The following is an 8,522-nucleotide window of genomic DNA, read 5'->3' as shown; positions in this document are numbered from 1 at the left end:
TGAGTATCACAGTATGTGGCGTAATGTACAATGGGCATTACTGTGTTTGGTATAATGTGTAATAGGCATTACTGTGTGTGGCATGTGGTATACTATGTAATGGTTGTGTGACGTGTATTTGATGTGGACTGTATGTTGACAATAAATATATGAATTGTAACAGTCAAACTGTACTCAGAGACAGTGGGAAAGTGGGAAGGGGCAGGGGGTGAGTACCCCTGGGCCTCCTGTCTTGAGGGGCAAACTGACCAGAGCTGCTTTACCCCTGCTCATGTGCTGCTGTCACCAGATTGACCATTTTACCATGAATTAGTCAAGCTGCCTGAGAGGAGGGGAGAGGGAGGTGCTGCCCAGATGCATGCTGGACAGCATACAGCTGCCAGCATGGAGTCTTCAAACCCACAGATTACCGCCCCCCTCCGGGAACGTCCCTCCGGCACCTGGGCCTGCCTTTCTTGACGGCATGAGGTCTTCTATCCCCCTTGAAGTGTGGGGCCCTTCTACGATGGCTCTTCTTGCCAACTGCACTGTTGGGGGCTGAGGCTTTGTGGTGAGTGTAACTAGACCTGCAAGAACTGAAGAATACTTTATCTGGAGAATAACCAGGAACTGGACCGGAGTTAAAGAACTTAAGATTTACTGCTGAGCTGATCCAAAAAACTATCGGGAGCTCATAACACTGTACCTACAGGCAGGTAGAAAGCATTGTACTGGCGTCTGCCTGTAGTCAGTTCACAGGTTTTAAACTTCCCAGGCATTGCTGATTGGATACAGGATGATTAAGCAGGTCCCCATTGGTTGGGCTCAGGAAAATCAATGTAATTTGTGTTGTCTGAACATGGATGTTTAGTACAAGTCTAATGGGCCCTACACACGTTGCGATGTGCGATCTGAGCAATGCTACTGTATATCACTCAGATCACTCAGCACTGCACAGTGATGTGTGCTGAGCAATGTGTCAGTGGCAGTGTTCTCCACTAAGAACACTGGCCCTGACCAATTAATTACCTGCTTGCGGGTTATTAATCGGCGGCAGATACAGACCAGCAGGGCCGCACATTTACATCGCTGTGTACCCTACACAAACAGCGATATTCAGGCATTTTCTGAGCAATTTAGTGAAATTATGTCATATCGCCCAGAAAAGGCCTGAATATGCTCCGTGTTTAGGGCCCATAAAACTGATTTCATATTCCCCTTCTAACATAAATAATATATTTTTTTAACATAGCAAATATTTGTGGGAGTATAAACTTCAGAATTACTTCAGAATTACGAACGTGATTACGAACATGTGTGATGCAATATCGTTTGTTGCTATACTCACACTATAATGACTTTAAATCTTTTGTTAAGATATATACAGAAATCCACCCTTTGTCATCACAATATAACATTATTCAACACAGGTTAGACAGGCTTTAAATATCATGAAGGAGAATACATCAATCAGGGAATACATATTTGTTCTCCCTTGAGCTTTGTAATCAGTAGTGTAAATGTATTTAAACATAAGTCTTGGATTTAGCAAACAGATGATTATTACAACGAAAATACAGAGAGCATGTTTACATATAAGCACATTTTGATAAAACAAAGTCAGATTGTCTATGATGTACGTTCAGTAAGTATTAGATTGACGCTATACTTGGGATAGTATAACATTAAGAACCAATGCTTCATCCTTGCAGGGGCTGGCGATTCTATCGGCAGCCCCCGCTAGCGGCCGGCTCCCACCAGGGGCACACGCGCACGAGACACTCGTGTGTGCCCGTGGCTACGGTGCTTTTACCGTCACCCGCCACCTCCCCCGGTGCCCCTCGCCGCCCCGTGGTCCCCCAAAAATCAGCATCAGTTTTGAAGTAGGTGTCGAAATTGTCGAGGAGACTGAAGATGAAGTAGAGCAGTGGTCAGGGAACTCGGTCCTCATTACCCCACGCAGTGCATGTTTTGCAGGTCTCCTCACAGAATCACAAGTGAAATAATTAACTCCACCTGCAGACCTTATAAAATGTGTCTGTGAGTAATTAGTACACCTGTACACCTGCTGAGTTACCAGCAAAACATGCACTGTGTGGGGTAATGAAGATCAAGTTCCCTGACCACTGAAGTAGAGGAAGGGAAGAACAGGGCAGGAGCACTGGTGAGGTAAAGAGGTAAAGCGAGTACATGAGGATGGAGGGCCCTACTCATAAGAGTTCACAGACTAAAAGGAGGTTGGTGGACGAACGAAAAACAATAGGATAAGTAGGAACGGATGGGAACAGATGGAGGGGTAGGGTAAGCAGGATAGGAGGAGCTATAGAGGTTAGGAGGAGAAGGGATAGGCTAGTCGGAAGAAGTGGGTTTTGAGGGAGCGCTTGAAGGAGGTAAGGGAATCAGAAAGCCTGATAGGTGGCGGGAGGTTGTTCCAGTGCAGGGGGCAGCGCGAGAGAAGTCTTGGACACGGGAGTGGGAGGAGGTGATTAGGTGAGAGGTCTGTCGGAGGTCAGCGGCGGAGCATAGAGGACGGGAGGGAGTGTGGATAGAGATCAGTGAAGAGAGGTAAGGAGCGGTGGAGAAGGAGAGAGCCTTGTAGGTGGTGGTGAGGAGTTTAAAGAGAACTCGGAAAGGAATAGCCAGGCACTAGTTGTAATGCAAACAATGGTACTTGTTTCCTAGAACGGCGCCCATCGCGGGCATCGCATGTACATCGCATGCCATTATAATGGCATGCGATGCGACCGATGCGATTTTACATAGAAATGCATGGTAAAATGTAAATCGCGTCGGTCGCATCGCATGCGGCCATAAAATCGCATGCGATGCGACCGACGCGATTACCGATTTTACATAGGGAACAATGTTAAATGGCCCAATTGACCCAATTTTACATAAGGAACAATGTTAAATGGCCCACAGACCCCAAATAGCCACCCTGAAGTGTGAAATGGCCCTCCCAATTGTTAACGGCACCCCACCATCAACATCAACCCGAAGCATGGCGAGCGCAGTGAGCCCGCGAGGGGCGGCGGTACGCGTCCTCCAACCTTTTCATACCCTTACTATCCACGTCGGCGTGGAGTTGAGAATAGAAAGTGTGGCGAGCGCAGCGAGCCACCGAGCCCGAAGCGTGGCGAGCGAACGCGGAATACGAGCCCGAAGCGTGGCGAGCGCAGCGAGCCCCACGAGGGGACGCGGAATACAAGTTAAGTAATCCGTGTCCGCTCGCCACGCTTCGGGAGCGTGTTCCGCGTCCGCTCGGCCACGCTTCGGGCTCGGTGGCTCGCCACACTTTCTATTCTCAACTCCACGCCGACATGGATAGTGGGGGTATGAAAAGGTCGGAGGACGCGTACCGCTGCCCCTCGCGGCCTCGCTGCGCTCGCCACGCTTCGGGTTGACGTTGATGGTGGGGGTGGCGTTAACAATTGGGGGGGCCATTTCACACTTCAGGGTGGGTATTTGGGGTCTGTGGGCCATTTAACATTGTTTCCTATGTAAAATCACGGTAATCGCGTTGGTCGCATCGCATGCGATTTTTTAGCCGCATGCGATGCGACCGGCGAGATTTTTTTTTATTATACTGCACACATGCCTAAACTTCTGTATTTATATTCAGCCATCTGCTGTTTTATGTCTTGTTTATTTACATGTTTGTTCAGTTCTACTGTTGTGTAAACAATCCCCCATAAGCAAAACAAGTAAATTAATTAGAAGTATTTACTTGTTTGAGAAACAACTAATGAGGCAATTAGTCACTATGACAAACACATACTGTATTTGCAAATTCCATTTGAATTGTTTTTCGTCCTAATTAGTAGACACAGGATTATATGCATTTGCATATTTTGCCCATTCTCACTGGTTATTGCATATTTTACCTAAAATCTAGTGATGGTGCATATTTTAGGCCCCACCCGCGAGTCAAAGCACTGCTTTGTCCTGCTGCTGCTGGCCAGGTAGTGGTAGAGTGTGCAGGCTGGGGCAATATGTGCGCAGTGTGGGTAACCTTGCAAGTACGCTATGTCTGACACTGCTCTAGGCTGCCAATACATGTTGATAAAAGTCAGTCGGGGCGGATGCCGTTACGAAGCTCCTGAACCTTTGCCTGCCCCTGGCCTGGGACTTTACACCAAGAGACAGACTTCTGCAGCAGATGAGGCGGGCGGAAGGGTTGTGACATCACGCGGTGTGGAGGAAATACCGTGTCACAGTAAGTATGCAGCACAGGGAGAAAGCCTTCCACTGCGCCGCCCTCACACGCTATGCTGACATTTGATCCATCTGGAGATGAGGGTCCATATATTGATACAAGACACTGCAGTATGCTGTAGCAGCCAGGAAGAAAAAAAATCCCGTGTACAGCACTAGACATCTGCAGATGCTGTGGGCCTATTTTTGAGGTTTATTTGCAACTAATTGTATGCGGATTTAAAAAAAAAAAAAAAAAGTTAAAAATTACTTTATTATTTAATGTAGCATATTTTAACACTTTTCATGCATATTTTAAGCTTTTATGTTGCATATAATCTTGTCTCTACTAATTAGCAATGCCCCATGAATGGGGGCTGATTGTGAGTTGGGGGCAAGACAAAAAAAGCATATACAGTAATTGCACCTTGGCAAAACCGCGTTGCACTGCAAGTGGGGCAAAAATAAAGTATACAGAGAGTTATACCCCTTTCACATCACACCTAATTAATGGGTTCATGCCGGTTCGACCTGGTAATTGGTGCGATGTGAAAGGGGTTATCGGTTACAGCTAACCGGTGCCAATACGAACCGGGTAATAAGAAAGGTTCCTACCAGTTCATTGCCGTGTTGCTGTGCAGTGTGAACGGGTTAATCGGGTCGAGCTACCCATTTCCCGTTCACACTATAGAGGCGGCAGCACTTGGAGCAGTGCCAGCTCTAAGCACTGCCTCCTCCCCCGCCCCCGATGATGCTCCGCCGCACCCCCACATGACATCAGCGAACCGGCAATATTGCGATCTGAACAGCACCACACATGCAGGGTTGCACCGGGAATGAACAGTTTCAACAGTCCCGGTGCGACCCTGCATTATGCGGTATGAAAGCTGTATTAGAGCAGCTTCTAAATTTCAGTAAAGACATATCTGTCCAGCATTTGTAGGCTGCATGCAAAAGCCATCAGTTTGTACCCTACATACAAGTGTATTTGCATTCCTTGGATTTCAACAGGGTTTCTCAATGTCAAAGGATGCCATCAGAACTTGTGGGGCGTGTATGTTATCTATTATTCAATTACGCGTACATAGATATACGTTATAACTTTCAGGTGGGGTACCAGTACTCACAATTAGATCAATGAAGTCACTCTTAGAATTCGTCCATAGCCAAAACTGCACATTGTGTAAAGTCAGTATCAGTGGTTGTTGGCTCCAGTTGGCTGGAGGTCAGCTGTTTAGATTTTAATAAAAAATATGTTTTCACATACTTTATTTTAATGCATTAGTTGGTTCAAAAGTTGCATATAAAATGAATAAGCTATATTTCAATTTCCTAAGGCACCACAGCTAAATAGTTTGCCTTTGTTTTGTGTACATTATATGAAATATTCCAAGTTGTAAGCGGGAGCACCCCCTAGTGTTGAATTATAAGAACGCACAAGCACTAATAAAAGCATGATTTAACTAAAGTCCAGTGCAATTTATCCTCTCTCCTCCTGCCTTCTTAATGAACAGTTAATAACTGAATTACAGGAGGCAATTGTATTTAGTCAGTAAATACATGTTGTCTCTGGCTATGCCTCCCTCACACCAGAACACCACATTGTGCAAAAACAACCAGCAATGCATAAAATGCTTTACATGCAACCTCCCGCTAGCTTTTTTTGTTTTTTTTGTTTAGAGAAGTGACAACAGAAATCAGCTACCACAATCCTGTGTGCAATATAAGAGGATATATTGTCACATCATGCTGTGTGTATAGATCTGCTGATATATCTTCTAGTGTGTACTCAGCCGGAAGCTTCTGTTCCAACGCTACTCTAGATTTGTTTCAGTGGCACTGATTATTCATTTTGTGATGGCAAGTGTTCCATATATATCCCATTGCATGGCTAATAAACATGGTCTATTCCAGAGGTAGCCAACTCCAGTCCTCGGGAGTTACTTAAGCCCCGTACACACGGGGGAGATATATTGCTCAGCCATATATTGCTTGCAATATATGGCTGAGCACAATATATTGCTCAGTTTCTCCTTTTCATCAGCGACCAGAGATGGTCGCTGATGAAAGGGAACCTCTGCCGGCAGTGCCGCTGAGGTACTCAGCTGGTGGCAGGAGCAAGCTCCTGCGACCAGAACGGGGCTGAAAACGGGAGCGCGCACCCAGCGATTTATCGCTGGGGCACACTCCCATCACTGGCAATATGGTCGCCTGCGACCATATTTCCAGCGATTTCGGCCCCTATCGCCCCCGTGTGTACACAGCTCAAGAGTTCCCTTTTTACAGAGCACCCAGACGGTACACAAGTGTATTAAAAGATCCACAGGTGGAGCTAATTACTTCACTTGTGAGGAGACTTGGAATATGTGATCTGTTGGTAGCTCTGGAAGATTGGAGTTGGCTTCCACTGGTCTATTCCATTATGGCTACAACACAGCCCATTGAAATTTTTGCAGGCGCCACTTGCCTAGGGATAAATTGGCATTCCAGCCCTGTGTTGCCAGTGCATAGGACTGGTTGGTACTATGGCAGGGGGACTGCATTCCACATATCTGCATTGATATAGTGCTACATACCCTGCTCTGTAAAGAGGCTAAGGGTCCATCCAACACCTCTAAACCATGTATTTGTGGCAACGCAATAAGGTTTTAGTTTACCAACAGCAGGTTCTGTTTAGATCAGTGGTTCCCAACCTTTTTTCTCTCCCGTACCCCTTGATTAGGCTTTTCATTTATAAGTATCCCTCCTCTCAATTTGAAATTTCCACAGTACTTATGAGTGGAAGTGAGCAGTATGTGTGTCCTAATATTAAGGACTAGCCGTGGACTAGTATATGGTCAGGAATCAGGTCTGTCGGTACTTGTTTCCTATCTGGGCGCCCGTCGTGGTGATCGCGGGTACATTTATGTATGGCCGCGACGCGACCGACGCGATGCCCGCGATTTCCCATTGAAACCCATGTTAAACATGGAAATCGTGTCGGTCGCGTCGCGGCCGGCCATAAATGTACCCACGATGCCCGCGACGCGATGCTCCCGATTTACCATAGGAATCAATGATAAAAGGCGCGATGGACCCGATTTTACTGTTAAATGGCTCAATGGACCCGATTTGGCCATAGGAATCAATGTTAAATGGGCCACAGAGCCCATTAACCCTTAAATGTCCCCCCAAATTTTTAACGCCACCCCGCCATCAACGTGAACCCGAAGCGTGGCGAGCGCAGCGAGCCCGCGAGGGGCGGCGGTACGCGTCCTCCGACCTTTTCATGCCCTACTATCCACTAGGGCGTGGAGTGAGAATAGAATAGTGTGGCGAGCGCAGCGAGCCACCGAGCCCGAAGCGTGGCGAGCGCAGCGAGCCCCGCGAGGGGACGCGGATACCTTCACAGTTATACGCGTCCCCTCGCGGGCTTCACAGGTGTCCGTGGCGACGCCGACACCTGTGAAGCCCGCGAGGGGACGCGTCTACCTGTGAAGGTATCCGCGTCCGCTCGCCACGCTTCGGGCTCGGTGGCTCGCTGCGCTCGCCACACTATTCTATTCTCACTCCACGCCCTAGTGGATAGTAGGGCATGAAAAGGTCGGAGGACGCGTACCGCCGCCCCTCGCGGGCTCGCTGCGCTCGCCACGCTTCGGGTTCACGTTGATGGCGGGGTGGCGTCAACTACTTTTGGGGGGACATTTTTATGTTCAGGGGTGTTTTTGCCCCATTTCCCATTGTTCCCTATGATAATTTGGGGAAATTGATCCATTTAACATTGTTTCCTATGGTAAATCGCGGTCATCGCGGGTAAATTGAGGCATTTAACATTGTTCTCTATGGGAAAATCGCGGGCATCGCGTCTGGCACATCGCACCCGATTTTTTATCGGCCGCGATGCCCGCGATTTTACCCCCGATGCCCGCGATTTCAATCGTGGGCGCCCAGATAGGAAACAAGTACCGGTCTGTCTTTGTCTGGCTGCTGGCTGTGTATTGTCTCTAGAGTTCCCGCTAACGCCTGTAGGATTAATGCTTCTTCCACCCATGTCAGTGAGGGGCAGATGTCCACAGGTAGCTCAAAGTGAATTGCTGGTTGGGCAAAAGCACGACGAGCCGTTGATGACGCTGCAGATGGAACTTGAAATGACCCAACGTGGCTTGTTTCCATGTCAGTTGTAGACTTCTTTTACCATTGGGAGACTTTTTCTTCTTCCACTATTACCAATATTATTTCCAAGTACCCCCAACTGGTCTGCAGAGTACCCCCAGGGTACTAGTACCCCAGGTTGGGAACCACTGGTTTAGATGATCAAAATGACTTTTTGTAAATGCAGCGATTTTGACTTGGAAATAGCCATCAATTCA

Source organism: Crinia signifera, chromosome 3 (assembly GCF_055691185.1).
Source record: "Crinia signifera chromosome 3, ASM5569118v1, whole genome shotgun sequence".
Lineage (NCBI taxonomy): Eukaryota > Metazoa > Chordata > Amphibia > Anura > Myobatrachidae > Crinia > Crinia signifera.
The sequence above is the reverse complement of the archived record's forward strand: the minus strand, read 5'-3'. Positions refer to the sequence as shown.